The sequence below is a fragment of the Pseudophryne corroboree genome, chromosome 1, assembly GCF_028390025.1.
Source record: "Pseudophryne corroboree isolate aPseCor3 chromosome 1, aPseCor3.hap2, whole genome shotgun sequence".
Lineage (NCBI taxonomy): Eukaryota > Metazoa > Chordata > Amphibia > Anura > Myobatrachidae > Pseudophryne > Pseudophryne corroboree.
This window is the reverse complement of record NC_086444.1, coordinates 80,545,501-80,565,267: the sequence shown is the minus strand read 5'-3', so window position 1 is coordinate 80,565,267 and position 19,767 is coordinate 80,545,501. Positions and strand designations below refer to the sequence as shown.

The following is a 19,767-nucleotide window of genomic DNA, read 5'->3' as shown; positions in this document are numbered from 1 at the left end:
CAGTACATGTTTCCAATTGACAGCTTCACTTACAGTACTGTTATTTTTTTTCCCACAGTACCACCACCACCACCACCACCACCACCACCTGCTGCTGCGCTGCCAGGTATTGTGTAACGAGAATTCTGGTGCTACTGTCATCGTTGTTACACTACTGTACATGTGTCCTGGATACTGTGCAGTACATGTTTCCAATTGACAGCTTCACTTACAGTACTGTTATTTTTTTTCCCACAGTACCACCACCACCACCACCACCACCACCACCTGCTGCTGCGCTGCCAGGTATTGTGTAACGAGAATTCTGGTGCTACTGTCATCGTTGTTACACTACTGTACATGTGTCCTGGATACTGTGCAGTACATGTTTCCAATTGACAGCTTCACTTACAGTACTGTTATTTTTTTTCCCACAGTACCACCACCACCACCACCACCACCACCACCTGCTGCTGCGCTGCCAGGTATTGTGTAACGAGAATTCTGGTGCTACTGTCATCGTTGTTACACTACTGTACATGTGTCCTGGATACTGTGCAGTACATGTTTCCAATTGACAGCTTCACTTACAGTACTGTTATTTTTTTTCCCACAGTACCACCACCACCACCACCACCACCACCACCTGCTGCTGCGCTGCCAGGTATTGTGTAACGAGAATTCTGGTGCTACTGTCATCGTTGTTACACTACTGTACATGTGTCCTGGATACTGTACAGTACATGTTTCAAATTGACAGCTTCACTTACAGCACTGTTGTTTTTTCTCACAGTACCACCACCACCACCACCACCACCACCACCACCAACACCGTCTGACCAGCAGAGCTCTGGAAGTGGTAATCATTATTTTTGTTACAGACACACTAGTTTCCTACAGTATTACTGTAATTTTTTTATTTTACAATACTTGTTATCTTGTACACACAGACCGCCTCGTTATTGATACAGAGGAGGAGGAAATGGGGGAGCCTTCAGGCCAGCCTGGTAAGAATTGTAATCTACTGTACAGTACTCTACATTCTACATTCATTGATTTATTAACAGTACCAATGGCTTGGGTTTGCGTGACCAGTGGTCAGGATTCCAGCAGTCAAGTGACCGACAGCGGTATCCTGATTGCAGAAATCCCATTGACTTTTCTTTTTGTTTTTTTTATATTCAACACAGATGTCACTTACGTGGACTCTGATTCGTCGGAGCCGCCACAGTATAGTAAGTACAGTAGGATTTTCACAAGCCCATTCTTAAAAGTATTGACCAAGTCCACTTTTATTACTTTTCAGGCAGGGAATTCCAAACATGTACTGTACAGTATTTCCCTCACTGTGAAGACCCCTTTTCGCCTCTGTGTGCGAAATCGCCTCTCCTCCAACACGAGTTAAATACAGGCACAGTACAGTACTGTATGTCCCCTACCACTGGACAGTCATTCTGCTCCTACTGTATTATGAATATATCTCTGCCTCCTGTAGCACTGTACTACTGTGCAATTTTGTAGTAACTGTACTCTACTGTATTTTGTTTATAATATTTTTTTATTTTCCACTCAGTGATTATTGACAGTGATGAGGAAGGGGATGAGGAAGGGGAGAAAAAGCCCTCTCCCCAACTTGGTAAGTAAACTAAAGTATTGTACTGTACTGTACATTGTGTTAAACCAATGGGTTGGGTTTGCATGACCAGCAGTCAGGATTCTAGCGGTTAGGTGTAAAGTAGTGTATTTCCTGGAATTAACCTTTTTTTTCGCAGTATGCTCTGTGATTGGTGTAAGGATGAATGCGCCTATATTGGCACCAATCACAGCGATAAGAATTCCTTTTGTGTGAATGTGAATAAAAGAGCGTCTCAGTCACCGCCCAGCTACCCACTTTGCAAAGCTGTTTCCTCGTAAGCAGACTTGCTGTGTGGATCTTCTCCGACCTTTCAGAAATCTCCTGATAATTTGCTCTCCGTTTCTGCCTTCGAAAACTTCTTCACAGGCCATACTGTTCCAGCTCATTGACACAGTTTCGTCATACAGTATTTGACCGGTAATTCTTTCATTTACGGTTTACAATTATTTATATACTGTACGTAAATGATGAATGTCCCTGTACATTGCTCCATGGCCTGTACAACTTATCCCGGTGTATTTTAAAATGTATACCATCTCTCACTCCATATTTGAGCGCTGCCACGTGCTGGGAGTTCACGGTCGGCGGCCATTTTGTCAGGTTGCTAAGCGATCCAGCTCGGTATACCGTAATGTGCATAGACCTCGCTTATCCCAATGTAATTGAGCTAGGGGATTGTGACGCTACTTCAGCATTGCCCCCTGAACTGTGAAATGTATGCCATATTGTATCTCACTACATATCCGAGCGCTGCCACGTGCTGGGAGTTCACGGTCGGCGGCCATTTTGTCAGGTTGCTAAGCGATCCAGCTCGGTATACCGTAATGTGCATAGACCTCGCTTATCCCAATGTAATTGAGCTAGGGGATTGTGACGCTCCTTCAGCATCGCCCCGTAGCCTGCACAGCTTATGCCATTTCTCATTCCATACCCAACTGCTGCCTGCCACGAGGTGGGGGTTCAGGAGGTGGGGGTTCATGGGTAGTGGTCGTTTTGACAGTGTGCTATGCGATTGAGTCCGGTGTACCGTAATACTGTATGCAATCCTACAGTAGCTTATCCCTCCCCTGTGTATTTTGGCTAGGGGATTGTGACGCTCCTTCAGCATTGCCCCCTGAACTGTGAAATGTATGCCATATTGTATCTCACTACATATCCGAGCGCTGCCACGTGCTGGGAGTTCACGGTCGGCGGCCATTTTGTCAGGTTGCTAAGCGATCCAGCTCGGTATACCGTAATGTGCATAGACCTCGCTTATCCCAATGTAATTGAGCTAGGGGATTGTGACGCTCCTTCAGCATTGCCCCCTGAACTGTGAAATGTATGCCATATTGTATCTCACTACATATCCGAGCGCTGCCACGTGCTGGGGGTTCACGGTCGGTGGCCATTTTTAGTGTGCATAGAACTCGCTTATCCACATAGGCCCCTGTGTTTTTAACTACTATATTGAGATGCACATTTCTAGGCCTACAGTATTTAATATACAGTAAGCAGCATTGTTGTTAGGCAATAATTGAAGAATTTACATACAGTACTGACATGTACTGTATGTAATGCTTGTACATCATGTCAGTCGACCCTTATTCTGTACACTACTGTAAGTCTCACAGGGCCCATGCACTTCCAAGGAGGGTTATTTACTGTACTGTATCTGTTTCATACAGGAAACTAATTGCAGTCCATAACACTGAAGTTGTATTTTCAGTACTGTACAGTATACAATACTTAAATTTGAACATCAGGTACTGGATAGTAAACATGTACAGTATTAACTTCTATCATAAAACTCTTATGCATTTTCAGATGTGTAAATTTTAGACTACAGTATTCACAAATGTTTTCTCTCCATACAGGAATTATAGTTGGACAACATGCCAGTAACTATCAACAAAACGATGAGCAAGATAATCGCCAACATGAAAAAAGAAAATAAAACCATCAAAGAGATCCATGCATGGCTCAAGGAAAGTGGCATTATAGTCACTTTAGAAACGGTGCGCTATCATGCATTCGAGAGAACAACGCCCAGATTTGTATTTCCTACAAAATGCACATGGTACGTACTGTACACTACTGTAATGTTTAAATGACTTGCTTTATACCATAAACAATTTTTTTGAAATAAAATAAAAACTTCATCAATTGTAACTGTGATTGTGCTGTTCATGAATTCATATTTTTCATACTGTATTGTACTGTAGGAGAGTGCAACAAATTGTGGAGGAACTAACTCGTGAGGATGATGAGCGTACTGCTCTGCAAATAAAACGAATTCTCCATTCCAAGTATGACCTGGACATATCGGCCACCAGCATCAGAAGGATGCGACGGAAAATGGGATGGACCTTTGGCGCAACAAGGTAAAATACTGAAAGCAGTATAAACCATACAGTAAATGCACTGTTAATAATCCCTTGATACGTGATATAATAATGCCATAAATCATTATACAGAGTGTGTACTTTATACTATATACAGTATGTGTGTGTGTATATACTGTATATACAGTATTCTATCCCAAAAGAGATACCTACTGTATAGGCACTCAGAGACAGCAATGAAGCATTGCCGGCTTATTGTGATGATTACATACTGTATACTGTATACTGTGTTTGTGTGTATGTACAGTATGTACAGTATATATATATTACTCTGTATGTAACTTAATGTACTGTATGTACAGTTTAATGTATACAGTAGGTATATAATACAGTATACTGCACATACAGTCTACTGTATATACAGTAATCTGTAAATCTGTAATTTCATAACTGTATCTGATTTCATTATTTTTGGCTCTTCACAGGATATCTCCAATGATAAGAGATGTGAATAAAGAAAAGAGAGTGGAACAGGCACGGCGATGGATTGAGAGTGGTGAAACATTTGATGATGTCATTTTCACAGATGAATCGTCTGTTGCCCTTGAGCGGTTCTCCAGAATGTCATTCAGGAAACGTAACCATATCTCTTTAAAACCACGCCCAAAGCATCCATTGAAAATCCATGTATGGGGAGGCATATCACGATTAGGAGCTGGTCCCCTATTATTTTTCGAAGGTACAGTACAGTACTATACTTTATTCTGTGCCTGTGTTCTGTAAAAATACATGTTGTACTGTAGAGTACGTGTAACTGCACAATAAAAGGAGTTGCTTATTAATGAACAACATTTTTTGATTTCTGTAGGAATCATGGATAAGAAATATTTCCAAGAAACAATAGTAGAGAAATGTATGGTGCCATTTGTGAATAAATATTACCCAACTCACCATAGGATATTCCAAGACAATGATCCTAAACACTCCGCCTCAGCCAAATTTATGGAAGAGAAAGGTATGAATTGGGAACGCACACCACCAGAGTGAGTATTATTTCAACAGTGTACAAGTAAAATTTTGGATAGCACTCTAGTACTGTAAAAAAAAATTTTGTTTAATAAACAGTACAATATTGTATGTTTAATTTTCTCTATTTACTGTAATGTAATTAATTTTTTCTATACGCTTTTTTTTTTTTTAATTAGATCACCAGACATGAACCCAATCGAATTAGTGTGGGCTCAATTGAAGAGGTACGTTAGGAGTGTTGCAAAGCCAACAACAAAACAGCAACTGGTGGATGGGATAAAGAAATTTTGGCTAGAAGTACTCACACCTGAACATTGTAATAATTATATAAATCACCTGTATAAAGTATTACCTGTTGTAGTTGAAAGAAATGGTCAAGCCACAAATATGTAGTTCTGTATTTTCTGTTTAAAATTTTAAATTGGTGCATTATTAAAAAAAATGATAAAATTGCCTTTGTCTGATTATTGCATAAACTAATGTAGAATATTACACAGTAGTAATGTTATTGATGTGTACTGTATGAACAGTTATTTTCAGTTTTATAAGTCCTGAATAAGAGTACTGTACATTTTGATCAGTGCAGTACATGGAATCGGATGTTGTAATACTTTATTTTTACATTAATATTGATGTTTTTCCAATAAATATTCAATTTTACAGTATGGTACGGTACAGTACATGAGGGTACCTGTACAGTATGATACGTCATTATGGGGGAGAAATACTGTATCCACTAAATGTACAGTAAAATGTTTTTTTCTTATTACAAACACACAAATGCATCTCAGATGGAAATATGCTATACACAGCAGACAGCTTATGGTGACAGAACTTCCCTACTGTATCCCCACCCATACTCGTGGTATATTTTAGATTGCCTAATGAGACACTCCTGCAGCATTGCCAATGATTCATGTAAAACCTGTGTGCAAACAGTATCTGTATTGAATGCAAAGTACAGTAAGAGTACAGTATACAGTATTATCAGAGCCAAACCTGACCAACATGATGCCCTAGGCTAGATTTTGGCTGATGCCCTCTTGCACAGATGCTACGTAGTTCCGCCTCTAACCCTGCACCCCTTTCCCAGCACCATCACCCATTTTGGCGCTCCTACCCCCTATAATCTAAATAAGAACAATGTGCACATTTAGTGCCAGCCCAAAACAGTGTACAGTATGTTCTTGCTGGGAAGGGGCATGGTAACACAATAATACCCGAAGATGAAATGACACAACACAGTACTGCAACTTTATTCACATTATATCATGCAGTGGTGTCTCTTATTCTCATGACATCATATCATAGTACCACATTACTCCTAACAGTAATGCCCCTTATTCACATTACACCCCACCACATTCATCTTTATTTACATTAGACCACAGGTTCTCAAACTCAGTCCTCAGGACCCCACACAGTGCAGGTTTTGCAGGTCTCACAGAATCACAAGTGAAAAAATTAGCTCCACCTACTGTATGGACCTTCTAAAATGTGTCAGTTAGTAATGAATACATCTGTGCACTTGCTGGTTTACCTGCAAAACATGCACTGTGTGGGGTCCTGAGGACCAAGTTTGAGAACCACTGCATTAGACCATGCAGTAGTGCCCTTTCCTTATGTTACACCAGAAAATATTGTAGTACACCTTATACAGTACACATACAGTACAGTAATGCCACACATTAGTAATACATTTCATATTTAAATTTTCTGATTTAATTTCATAGAGCCGCAGTCACTCACAGAATATAGGCATGTACTGTAGCATCTCATTTTATTCTGCAGAAGCTGATTATTCCCATTTCGCTAGTTTGCCGCCTCTGTACAGTATATCACAATAGAAAAAAGTTATAGTGTCAGTGAAAAAAGCACCTCATGACAGATACTGTACACAAGCTCATGTCTAAATACTGTATACTGTAAGCAGTGACATTAAGGGGTACAGTACTGTATATGCAATTGCAGTCGAATTCCGGCAGGAATACGGAAAAAATGGACACGGGATCCCCCATCTTTTTAGAACCAGCACCGGGCTCTGCGCCTGGTCCTGGTGCAAAAAATAAGGGGGACAAAAAAAGCGTAGGGGTTCCCCATATTTTTTGAATCAGCACTGGGCTCCACTAGCTGGACAGATAATGCACAGCCGGGGGAGACTTTTATACCGGTCCCTGCGGCCATGGAATTAAATACCCAACTAGTCACACCTGGCCGGAGTACCCTGGAGGAGTGGGGGCCCCTTAAATCAAGGGGACCCCCCTCCAGCCACTCGATTATCTCTATCACCCCTGTGTATTGTAGCTAGGGGATTGTGACGCTCCTTCAGCATTGCCCCGTACCCTGCACAAAGTGGTCGTTTTGACAGTGTGCTATGCGATTGAGTCCGGTGTACCGTAATACTGTATGCAATCCTACAGTAGCTTATCCCTCCCCTGTGTATTTTGGCTAGGGGATTGTGACGCTCCTTCAGCATTGCCCCATAACCTGCACAAGGGTTCAGGGGCGGCGGCCATTTTGCCAGTGTGCTACAGTATGTCATCGAGTCCGGTGTACCATAATATGCATACTGTGTATTTTAGCTAGGGGATTGTGACGCTCCTTCAGCATTGCCCCATAGTCTGTACAATCTGGACTATTACTTGCTCCGTAGCCTAGGGCCTCTGTGGTCGTCCATGCCGCTGACTTCGTCCAGTCCGCTGCGGTCCTCCAGGCCTCCTCTGCGGTCCTCCAGGCCTCCTCTGCGGTCCTCCAGGCCTCGGTCGTCCAGGCCGCTGACTTGAACCGCTTGGTGGTGTGTTGCAATGATGGTGCGGCAAACTCCAACTTGCCATTCTTCCCTCGTTTGTTCAATGACTTTCTTCATGGCTTCTACCATCTGTTCCTTTATGCCTTCTTTAAGGCCAGCCACATCGGTCTGCAGCTGATTGACCTGTCCACCAACTTCTGACTCCATATTGGTCACCTTACTGAGTAGCTCCTTTAGTAAAACAGGACAGGTACACTGGCAGTCCTGCACTTTGGTGTTCACATCTGTGAAATGCAACCTTCTTCGTGGTGAATGTGTCATGTCTTCTTGTCCAGGGGTGGCTACATGGTCCAAAAAAGAAGCTTCCTGATGCAGCGTGTTTGTCACGTCCTCTAGCACCGGTATTTCCAGATTCATTGGCTGAACACTGTGATCTGCAGGAGATGGAACAATTACATCATTTGCCACACCACATATCAGCTCCAACGTATTATTCTTTGCCTTGGCATTTTTTCGTGGTTTCACCACATTTTCTTTCTGAGCCGCCTTGGCAGTTTTCTTCTTCTTTTGTGGGACTACTGCAGCAAGTTTCTGTGCCACTGATGGGTGGGTTTTGGCACTCCCGTAAAATCTGGTAGTCTGCATTCTTTGTCTTTTGTCTAAAAATATAAAAACCACAATAAGAAAACATGTAAAGCACAGCATGCTAAAAATAGCAAACAACTGTACATTTTCAAATAAAGTGCACAACAGTAAAGTGCAAATACAGTACTGTACAGTATTTGCCTTTTTTCCCTGTGCCTCCCAACAAGAACCTCTGCAGGAGGGACAGAATGCTCTGTTACGGACTTCAGTTTAAATATACAGTATGATTACCATCACCTGTGCGAACAACTATACTGTACAGTAGTTACTGTATTTGATAAGATAGGTGTTTCACCACAAGTGATAGCAATCATTCAGTACTACTGCACATAGTACACCGGGATAAGCGAGGTCTATGCACATTACGTTATACCGAGCTGGATCGCTTAGCAACCTGACAAAATGGCCACCGACCGTGAACTCCCAGCACATGGCAGCGCTTGGATATGGAGTGAGATACAGTATGGTACAGTCCAGGGGCAATGCTGAAGGAGCGTCACAATCCCCTAGCTCAATTACTAGAGCCATCTTAACAGCAGTGTGGGCCCCTGGACACAGCAATGCACTGGGGACCCTACCCACTCACCAGCGGAAGGGGTGGGGGGAGCTATCAGCGGCAGCTTTGATGCTCCGCGGGGGATAGGGGGGTTCTATCTTTCGCTCAGTATGTACAGTAGGACCTGGAGAAATAATTTCTGCTAATTATTCCTTTACTGCACAGATGGGGCAGGAAGGAGAACACTAAACTGTAGAAGGGGGCATTGTGCTGAATGAAGGGGCCCTGGTACATGACTTCCAGGGTGGTAGGGGGTGTTTAATACACAGGGGAGGAGTGGATAATGGAGTGGGCTTAATATTAGTGTTATGGACTGCAATTAGTTTCCTGTATGAAACAGATACAGTACAGTAAATAACCCTCCTTGGAAGTGCATGGGCCCTGTGAGACTTACAGTAGTGTACAGCATAAGGGTCGACTGACATGATGTACAAGCATTACATACAGTACATGTCAGTACTGTATGTAAATTCTTCAATTATTGCCTAACAACAATGCTGCTTACTGTATATTAAATACTGTAGGCCTAGAAATGTGCATCTCAATATAGTAGTTAAAAACACAGGGGCCTATGTGGATAAGCGAGTTCTATGCACACTAAAAATGGCCACCGACCGTGAACCCCCAGCACGTGGCAGCGCTCGGATATGTAGTGAGATACAATATGGCATACATTTCACAGTTCAGGGGGCAATGCTGAAGGAGCGTCACAATCCCCTAGCTCAATTACATTGGGATAAGCGAGGTCTATGCACATTACGGTATACCGAGCTGGATCGCTTAGCAACCTGACAAAATGGCCGCCGACCGTGAACTCCCAGCACGTGGCAGCGCTCGGATATGTAGTGAGATACAATATGGCATACATTTCACAGTTCAGGGGGCAATGCTGAAGGAGCGTCACAATCCCCTAGCCAAAATACACAGGGGAGGGATAAGCTACTGTAGGATTGCATACAGTATTACGGTACACCGGACTCAATCGCATAGCACACTGTCAAAACGACCACTACCCATGAACCCCCACCTCCTGAACCCCCACCTCGTGGCAGGCAGCAGTTGGGTATGGAATGAGAAATGGCATAAGCTGTGCAGGCTACGGGGCGATGCTGAAGGAGCGTCACAATCCCCTAGCTCAATTACATTGGGATAAGCGAGGTCTATGCACATTACGGTATACCGAGCTGGATCGCTTAGCAACCTGACAACATGGCCGCCGACCGTGAACTCCCAGCACGTGGCAGCGCTCGGATATGTAGTGAGATACAATATGGCATACTGTACATTTCACAGTTCAGGGGGCAATGCTGAAGGAGCGTCACAATCCCCTAGCTCAATACAGTATCTCACGCTTACAGTACTGTATCTTACAGTATACGCTTACAGTATCTGTGTATTTTGGCTAGGGGATTGTGACGCTCCTTCAGCACCGCCCCGTAGCCTGCACAGCTTATGCCATTTCTCATTCCATACCCAACTGCTGCCTGCCACGAGGTGGGGGTGAATAAAAAAAATAATAAAGTGTGAAAAAAACTACAGTAACATGCATTAGTACTTAAGGAATCGAACCCTGGACTCTGAGTATAGGAAGCGAAACACTTCACCACTTCGCCGCAGACAAATGTATAAATCCGTTGGTTTTGATTATGCTGTAATGGCTACGGGATTAAGACGATAACATACTGTAGAAAATTCCTAATCTTGAGAGGCAATAGTGAACTTGTAACACACATCCATTTGCGACAGTGTACACTACTGGTTTTACAGTACTGTGTTTTGTCTGCGGGACTCGGACGCTCACATACAGTATTCATAAAGTATTGTAGATGGATCATATACTGTATGCTGTACTACTGTATTTGCGTCGGTGTCGTACTGTATATACTGTACAGTACTGTATTAAATAATGCAGCGTAATGAGTACAGTATTTGCTGTATGCAGCGTAATGAGACGCCTTAGTAAAGTAGTCCTTATTATGTATGTCAGTATTGTATTTTACGGGAGACCACACGCATGCGCAGTGGTGATTGTAAAAAGCGACATCTGGTGGCTGATCGCAGGTATTACACGTAAAGGTAACGCCAAACGTCAAATGTCTGTCTCCGTGCGATTAGATAGCCTCTCTGTGGCTATGCGCGCCTCGCTACGCCACAGTGCGCTGCGTATGGTCGAACGGGCCAACCGCCGCGGCCACTCAAGATAAAGGTGGCTACATCTGTAGGTGCGTTTTTCTCCTGCCGGGTAAATAGGTCAAAATATCAGATTTGAGGTGACAGATGGGAAGACTGGGTTAGGCAAGGTTAGTTGGTGGGCGGGTGGTCTGGGCAAACCAGGGACGTGCAGTCAGGGAAGGCAGGGGAGGCAGTGCCTCCCTTGTCATTAATGATTAAAATAATATAAAGAAGATTCTTATGACACATACTGTATTCTGTGTCATAAGTATCTCCTTTATATTAATCTAATCATTATCCCTGTTTAAATGTGTTTGGGAGGCACCGATCGTGGTGCCTCCCATTGTGAATGGGGAAGGGTGTGGGAGCGTGGGGCGGGGGCCTAGCCATGGGCATTAAAAGTCCATTGGAAATGCATGGGAAAGCGGCACCATTAGAGGTGCTGCTTTCATACAGGGACGTGCTTTCAACAAATGAAAGCACGCCCCTGTCAGTGAGGCCACAGTGATTGGCCAGAGGATCCGTCACTGGATCCGCTGCCATCACTATATGGGTGCGCGGAGGTGTGGGCATTGGTGGCAGTGAGAGTATTAGTGGCACTGCCATTCTGCAGAGTTTGGCAGCGGAGCAGTACCAATTTAAAAAATTGCACCTCAGCGTAATTTTTTAAATTCAAGATGGCAACCACGAGCCAATCACGGCTCGCTGCGTCATCACCCCGGCCCCTCCGGCTGACTTATATAAGTCAGCACGAGGCATCGGCGTCAGTCCGACGGCGGAAGAGCTCCTGAAGAAAGAAGATGCTGGAAGTCCTGGATGGGCGGCAGCCATGCAAACGAGCTTAAAGGCCGCCGCCCCCAGGTGAAGACCCTGAATAATAAACTTTTTTTTAAAGATGGTGTGGTGTTTTTATTTTAATATTTTCTTTACAGGTGGACTACAGGTGCCAGCGGGCCCTTTATGTCCGGACATGCTGGCACTTGTGGTTCTCCAAGTGCTATGCAAAAGAGCTTAACGGCTGCCGCCCACCAGGTGAAGACGCTGGAAGCCCTGGGAAGGCGGCAGCCATGCAAAAGAGCTTAAAGGCCGCTGCCTCCCCGGTGAAGACGCCGGAAGCCCTGGGGAGGTGGCAGCCCCCCAGGTGAAGGCGTCGGAAGCCCTGGAGAGGCGGCAGCCATGCAAAAAAGCTTAAAGGCCGCCGCCGCCAGGTGAAGACCCTGACTAATAAACTTTTTTTTAAAGACGGAGTGGTGTTTTTATTTTAATATTTTTTTTACAGGTGGACTACAGGTGCCAGTGGCCCTTTATGTCCGGACATGCTGGCACTTGTGGTTCTCCAAGTGCTATGCAAAAAAAGCTTAACAGCCACCGTCCACCAGGTGAAGACGCTGGAAGAGCCGGGAAGGCGGCAGCCATGCAAAAGAGCTTAAAGGCCGCTGCCTCCTAAGTGAAGACGCCGGAGAAAGACGACGGAAGCCCTGGGGAGGCGGCGGCCCCCCAGGTGAAGACGGCGGAAGCCCTGGAGAGGCAGTAGCCATGCAAAAGTGCTTAAATGCCGCCGTCCCCAGGTGAAGACCCTGACTAATAAAAAAATTTTTAAAGACGGTGTGGTGTTTTTATTTTAATATTTTCTTTACAGGTGCCAGGGGGCCCTTTATGTCCGGACATGCTGGCAATTGTGGTTCTCCAAGTGCTATGCAAAAGAGCTTAACAGCCGCCGCCCACCAGGTGAAGAAGCTGGAAGCCCTGGGAAGGCGGCAGCTATGCTAAAGAACTTAAAGGCTGCCGCCCCCAGGTGAAGACCCTGACTAATAAACTTTTTTCTTAAAGACGGTGTGGTGTTTTTAAAGAAGACGAAGAAGAAGAAGAAGAAGAAGAAGAAGAAGAAGAAGTAGTAGTAGAACAAAAAAGGCTACATTTTGCTTAAAATAAAAATAGACATTTATTTTTTAAATATATTTTGCTTGAAGTTGTCTTAATAAATAAATTCTCTCAAAAGGCGAAGAAATGACACATACTTAGGGAGACAAATATATTAGGAGAGTTTAGAACCATGCATTGTTTATTCTACACAAGAGAGTACCATGTGAGGCAGCCATTTTGGGTCCACTACATAGATTACACTGTGCTATAAGTAAAACATGGCAGTAAGCCATACAAAGGTAAAATGAAAAGCAACTAACAGGACACCTAGTTTGCAGATTACACAGTAAGGAAAATGGTCTTACTCTATAATTGCTTTTAGATATCTTTCTCCTTTATAACTATTTTAAAGTGAGCTGAGGGGAAAATAACAATACAGGGTCCAGTTACATTATAAAATAATAAAAAAAAATTCTCTGACCAAAAAATAAAAATGTATAATAATTCTCCAACACTCTGAAGATGGTAAGCTCATACTGTGAATTGCATAAAATATTTCTATGAACCCCACTTAATCACTGTTACACACTGGTTCTCACTGAGCGGAGGTTGAGATGAGAGGGGTGTTATTCGGCAGGATCACTGGAAGTGTTGTGGATCTCTGATAATCTCAGGTCTCTGAGGAGTTAAGTGAAAAATTACTGTCTCCCACAGTAATGCTCTAAGACATTGACAAGATGCCGCCGCATTTATGTGCAGGATTTAGGTCAGCAGCCATCTTGGTACAGGGAGTGAAGCCTTCCTGAGGGAACAGTATGGAATCTGCGCAGTAGCGCTCTCCCCTTTCAACACTTTTTATATACAGATAGGATAATAATGCTAAAACTCCCACATAGTCATCTAAATGGGATGTAGTCACCATCCCGGCGGTCAGCATACCACCACCGGGATCCCGGCCACAGAATGCCGTCAGTGGGGCGGAGGACTATTCCCACTAGTTGGTGTCCATGACACCCATAGAGAGGGAATACAACCTGTGGTGAGCGCAGCAAGCCACCAAGCTCGCAGCGTGAAGCCCGCAGCAAGGGGCTTCGTTTTGCTTGCCCCTCTCCCGGCATGCTGGCAGTCAGGACCCCGTCATCGGTATGCTGACCACCAGGATTCCGGCCGCCGGTCAACAACGCATCTGAATTATTACTTGTGCCTGGTGTAGGATTTTCAAATATGTGTAGTTTACTGTATACAAGGATATAAAACCTTAAAGGAACTGAGATCTAAGGTGTATTACATGTAGTTATAAAAATAAGTTTATTTTATGGCAGTAGTTTCCATACAGGGGGCCTTGAGACCCTGGGGTTCCTTGGGAAAGGTGGGAAGGGGGGGGATAGGGGAGGCCTTGTAGTGGTGCCGTAGTTTGGTGGTCCATGAACAATTCAAATTGCTTATACTGAATTTAATCGGCAAAACCAGTCCTTCACCACATAACTGAACCTAAGGATGACATATTATAAACACTATTTACTTCATTTTATATTTTTTTCTAAATTTCTCACTAAGAAACTATGGTCTTGGGGTGCCGTGACAGAAATTCTGAAACTCTAGGGCAGGGGTGTCAAACTCGCAGCTCCCACCGCATCCTTTTGTGGCCCGTGGGCAGGGGTCCTTTTGCGGCCCAACCACCTTGCTTGCAGCGAGGGCAGGAGAGCACAGCGCACACCTCTCTTGCTCCCCAGTCCGGTCTACGGCGATGTCACGGGTATCTTAAATCAGGTGCCGGTCCGTGTTCATGGACCAGAAGCCAATCAGGAGCAGTGCCAGAGTCTTTGCTTTCTATGTGCAGTGCCATCTTCCCAAAGAAATCACCATGAAGACGGCGCCACTGACACTGGCTACAGCACAGGCATACTGGGGAGGGGTAGCAAACTGGGGCTTCTGCCAGGCCCCTCCAGCAGCCCCTCTACCAATGCTCGTCTTTTGTTGTTTTTATAACAACATGGTGACGACACTGCAGCAAAGAGATTTTCAACCGTTTACATCTCGCGGCACACTGAACAAGATTTAAGTATTGCCAAGGCACATTCAAATATAATGGTGATGCATGGTGCAGTTGCATGTCCTATGATGTCATGTTGCAGCTTCTCCATAGGTAACGCCTGAGCCACATCTGAGAAAGCCAGAAGAGCCCAACACTGCCCGGGTCCAAAATAAGAACTGGCTCTGCAACCACTAAACCCACCAGGGTCTCAGTAACAGCAAAACACTGACGGGCCTGGATGTGCTTCTATGGCGGCACACCTGGAGGCTGCTCAGGGCACACTAGTTTTCATCGTTTTGTCCTTAAATGAGGTTATCATTGAAACACTGGAACAGTAATAAACAACATAACAACAGTGGAAATTGGGTTCACACAAAGCCTTACATAGCCAAAGATAAATAGGGACACCCTACAATAAAAATATATACACATAATAAAACTGTAAGGGTTGTGTCTGTACATAGACATTTTTTTATTGAGAATTATACTTCTAGGGACTGTTTATGGACCATGGAGGCAAAAAAAAGTGAAATTTAGACTGTGTCTGTACGTTCTGGCATCACACAAAAACTATTGTATGAATTTATATCACATTTTCACTGTTGTATAGCTTAGTGACCTAGAAAAGGACTGAGGTATGTATGGTCTCGATCTAACATCAGGGAGAGGAACAATAAATGAACAACCAGATGCTTGCAGTGTGCAGGCTCCTCAAGTCCAAAAAGGATGCGGTTACAATACCAGCGCTGGCATCATGAACACTGACTAGCCCGCCAGTTGGCATGCCGAGCAACAGGGACTATTCCCATAGAGTGGGATAGAACCTGTGGCAAGTGCAATGAGCCCGCAAGGGTCTTTGTTGTGCTGGCCGAAACCCCCCCTGCTGGCCATCTGACAGACGGAATCCCAGCGTCGTTATGGTGACCGCCAGTCTCCCAACCACCGGTCACCCAATACCAACCTGTCCAAAATGACTATACAGTATGCTGGCTATAACAGAAACCTGGCTCACACAATCAGACACTGCCTCCCCTGCAGCACTGTCACATGGTGGCCTCCACTTCACACACACCCCCAGGCCTGGTAACCTCAAAGGAGGGGGTGTTGGAATATTACTGTCCAAATCTTACACGCACATCGTTTTACCACCTGTTCCCTCACTCACATTTACATCCTTTGAAGTACACTCTATTAGGATTTTCACCCCTTTCTCTCTGCGTGTTGCAGCTATCTATCGCCCACCTGGGCAACCCAAAAAGTTTCTGGAAGATTTTTCTGCTTGGCTCCCTCACTTTCTATCCTCTGACATCTCCACCATCATTATGGGTGATTTCAATCTCTCTATTGACAGTCCACAATCTCCCCATGCCTCTAAATTACTCTCTCTAACCTCCTCTCTTAGCCTCTCCCAATGGACTGACTCCCCTACTCATCAGGAGGGCCACTGCCTTGATCTTGTATTCACCAGACTATGCTCTGTTTCTGAAATCACTAACACTCTTTTCCCTCTCTCAGATCATAACCTTATCACATGCATGCTCTCCTCCATTACTTCAAACTCCATGTCCCTAAAGTCTACAGAGACTGCTGTGTCACACCTTAACCAAACTCTAGTAACAGCACTTGATGAAGTGGCTCCAGCTACCCATCACACTCCACGTAGACTTAGATGTCAACCGTGGCACTCTAAATACACTAGACACTTACAAAAACTCTCACGAAAAGTTGAACGCCAGTGGCGTAAATCTCGTAGTTCAAGTGACTTTCTCACATATAAGACCACCTACCACTCTTATCGTAATGCTCTGGACACTGCCAAACAAACATATTTTCAATCTCTCATCTCTGCTCAAGCCTCTAACCCCAAGCGACTTTTTAATACATTTAAATCACTTCTTGTCCCTCCCTCACCTAACCCACCAGCCACTGTCAGTGCGCAAGATCTTGCTTCCTATTTCAAGGACAAGATTGACAAGATCTGAAATTAAATGGTATGCTCTTCCACAGCAAGTGACCTGCTCAATTCTCTGCCTGAACCCTCTAACACCTTCTCTTCCTTTGATCCTACAAATGAAGATGAAGTATCTGCACTCTTTTCATCTGCCTACTCTAATACCTCTCCCCTTGACTCTATACCCTCACAAATTAGTAAAGCTCTGTCTACTGTGCTCATCCCAACCTTAACGAAAATCTGTAATCTCTCCCTGTCTACTGGTATCTTTCCTTCTCTATACAAGCATGCAGTGATTACTCCCATTCTGAAAAAACAAAACTCTGACCCGAACTCTCTCTCTAACTACCGTCCCATCTCTCAGCTCCCATGCCCCTCCAAGCTACTGGAGAGACTTGCCTACACTCGCCTCACACACTTTCTTAACTCACACAGCCTACTGGACCCACTTCAGTCAGGATTTCGTGCCCAACACTCCACAGAGACAGCACTGACTAAGGTAGTGAATGATTTGGTCACTGCTAAATCTAAAGGGCATTACTCTCTACTTATTCTCCTTGATCTCTCTGCTGCTTTTGACACTGTTGACCACTCTCTTCTCATACAAACACTACAATCCCTAGGTATTCAGGACACAGCCCTTTCTTGGTTCTCATCCTACCTATCTAATCGCTCCAGTGTTCGTTTCTCTGATTCCACCTCTCCTTCGCTACCTCTCTCAGTTGGAGTACCGCAAGGCTCTGTCCTAGGTCCTCTGCTTTTCTCTATCTATACTACATCTCTTGGCAAACTAATCAACTCTTTCGGATTTCAGTACCATCTGTATGCGGATGATACTCAAATCTACCTATCCTCCCCTGATTTGTCACCATCTGTATTGGGACGTGTCACTGAATGCCTTTCTGCCATTTCATCTTGGATGACATCTCGCCACCTCAAACTTAATATTTCCAAAACAGAATTAATTATATTTCCACCGGCCAATAGTAGTTTCCAACCTGATATCTCTATCACTGTTGAGAACTCTGCAATCACCCCTACCCCACAAGCTCGCTGCCTAGGTGTCATTCTTGACTCTGAACTGTCCTTTGTTACCCACATTCAATCTGTCTCAAGATCATGTTACATACATCTAAGAAACATATCCAAAATACGCCCTTATCTTACACAAGACACAGCAAAAACTCTAATCCATGCTCTCATTATCTCCCGCATTGATTATTGTAATAGTCTCCTGACCGGTCTTCCCAAACATAGGCTCTCACCACTACAATCCATTTTGAATGCAGCTGCGAGGCTAATCTTCCTTGCCAGACGTTCATCGTCTGCAGATCCGCTCTGTCAGTCCCTCCATTGGTTACCGGTATTCTACCGTATTAAATATAAAATACTTTTACTCACATACAAGGCTATTAACCAAACTGCACCAACATACATCTCTTCACTCATCTCAAAATATCTCCCTACCCGACCTCTCCACTCTGCACAAGATCTACGTCTCTCATCCACACGCATTACTTGTTCACACTCAAAATTACAGGACTTTATCCGGGCTTCACCCACTCTGTGGAATGCCCTCCCACGCACAGTAAGACTCGCCTCTAGTCTCCAAATCTTTAAATGTTCCCTGAAAACTCACCTCTTCAGACAAGCCTATCAAATTCCAGACCCACCCACATAACCTTCAGTGCTTCCCTATCTAATTACATCCTCTGTAGAGTATTCATAACATCACAAATCTTGTCTTTCTTTAGTCTCACACCCTCCTGACACTTGGATAACTTTGTGGGGTATCATCATACAACCCATTTAGAACCTAGCAATCTGGTGGACCATTATGCAATAGGTAGCATCTATCCGTGTGTATCTATGCCTATTTCCCTATAGATTGTAAGCTTGCGAGAAGGGCCTGTCTATTTTTACCCAGTTTTGTTCTATTACTGTTGTTCTAATTGTAAAGCGCAACGGAATATGCTGCGCTATATAAGAAACTGTTAATAAATAAATAAATAATAAATACAGTATGAGTGGAATTATTACACTCACTTAGTGCAGTTGGACTTCCAGCATATAGCACTGCACTGACGGTGTTCCGGTCATGCTTCTGCAGACCTTGACTCTGCCCAGGTTATACTTTTTTCAGCTAGAATGCTGTCCAATCTGATTTTGAATGCATTTACAGAGTCCGCCATTATTACCTTCTCCGGCAGGGAGTTCCAAATCTTTATTGCCCTGAAGAACCCCTTCCTACGTTTTGTATGGAATTTTCTCTCCTCTAACCTCAGTGAGTGTCCATGTGTCCTATACAGAGTTCTATTAATAAACAAATCCCCTGCTAACTCCTTGTAATGACCCTTTACATATTTGAAGATATTAATAATATCTCCTCTTAGACGCCTCTTTTCTAGAGTATACATATTTAACATAGTTAGCCTTTCCTCGTACTCCAGTGTCTCTAACCCTTTAATCAGTTTAGTAGCACGCCTTTGAACTCTTTCGAGTTCTGCAATATCTTTTTTATAATATGGTGCCAAAAACTGAACACAATATTCCAGATGCGGACGTACCAATGATTTGTACAGCGGCATGATTACATCCTGGTCCCTGGTTTCAATACCCCGTTTTATGCAAGCAAGGACTTTACTTGTCTTCTTCACTGCATTTTGACACTGTACTGTTATTGAGTGTATTATCTATGAGAACCCCCAAATCTTTTTCAACTACTGATACCCCTATATTTTCCCCATTAAGTGAATAGGATGCAAGTTTGTTTTTAATCCCAAAATGCATAGCTTTTCATTTTTCAATATTGAACCTCATTCCCCATT

At 44.0% G+C, this 19,767-nt stretch overlaps 1 long non-coding RNA gene across 1 annotated transcript; it reads left to right on the top strand.

Annotated features, from left to right (window-relative positions):
- Positions 1 to 785: 785 nt before the first annotated feature.
- Positions 786 to 1,724, top strand: LOC134935961 (uncharacterized). The gene is made up of 4 exons (XR_010180477.1): positions 786 to 838; positions 930 to 986; positions 1,170 to 1,214; positions 1,553 to 1,724. It is a non-coding gene; the product is annotated as an uncharacterized LOC134935961 (long non-coding RNA).
- The last annotated feature ends 18,043 nt before the right edge of the window (positions 1,725 to 19,767 follow it).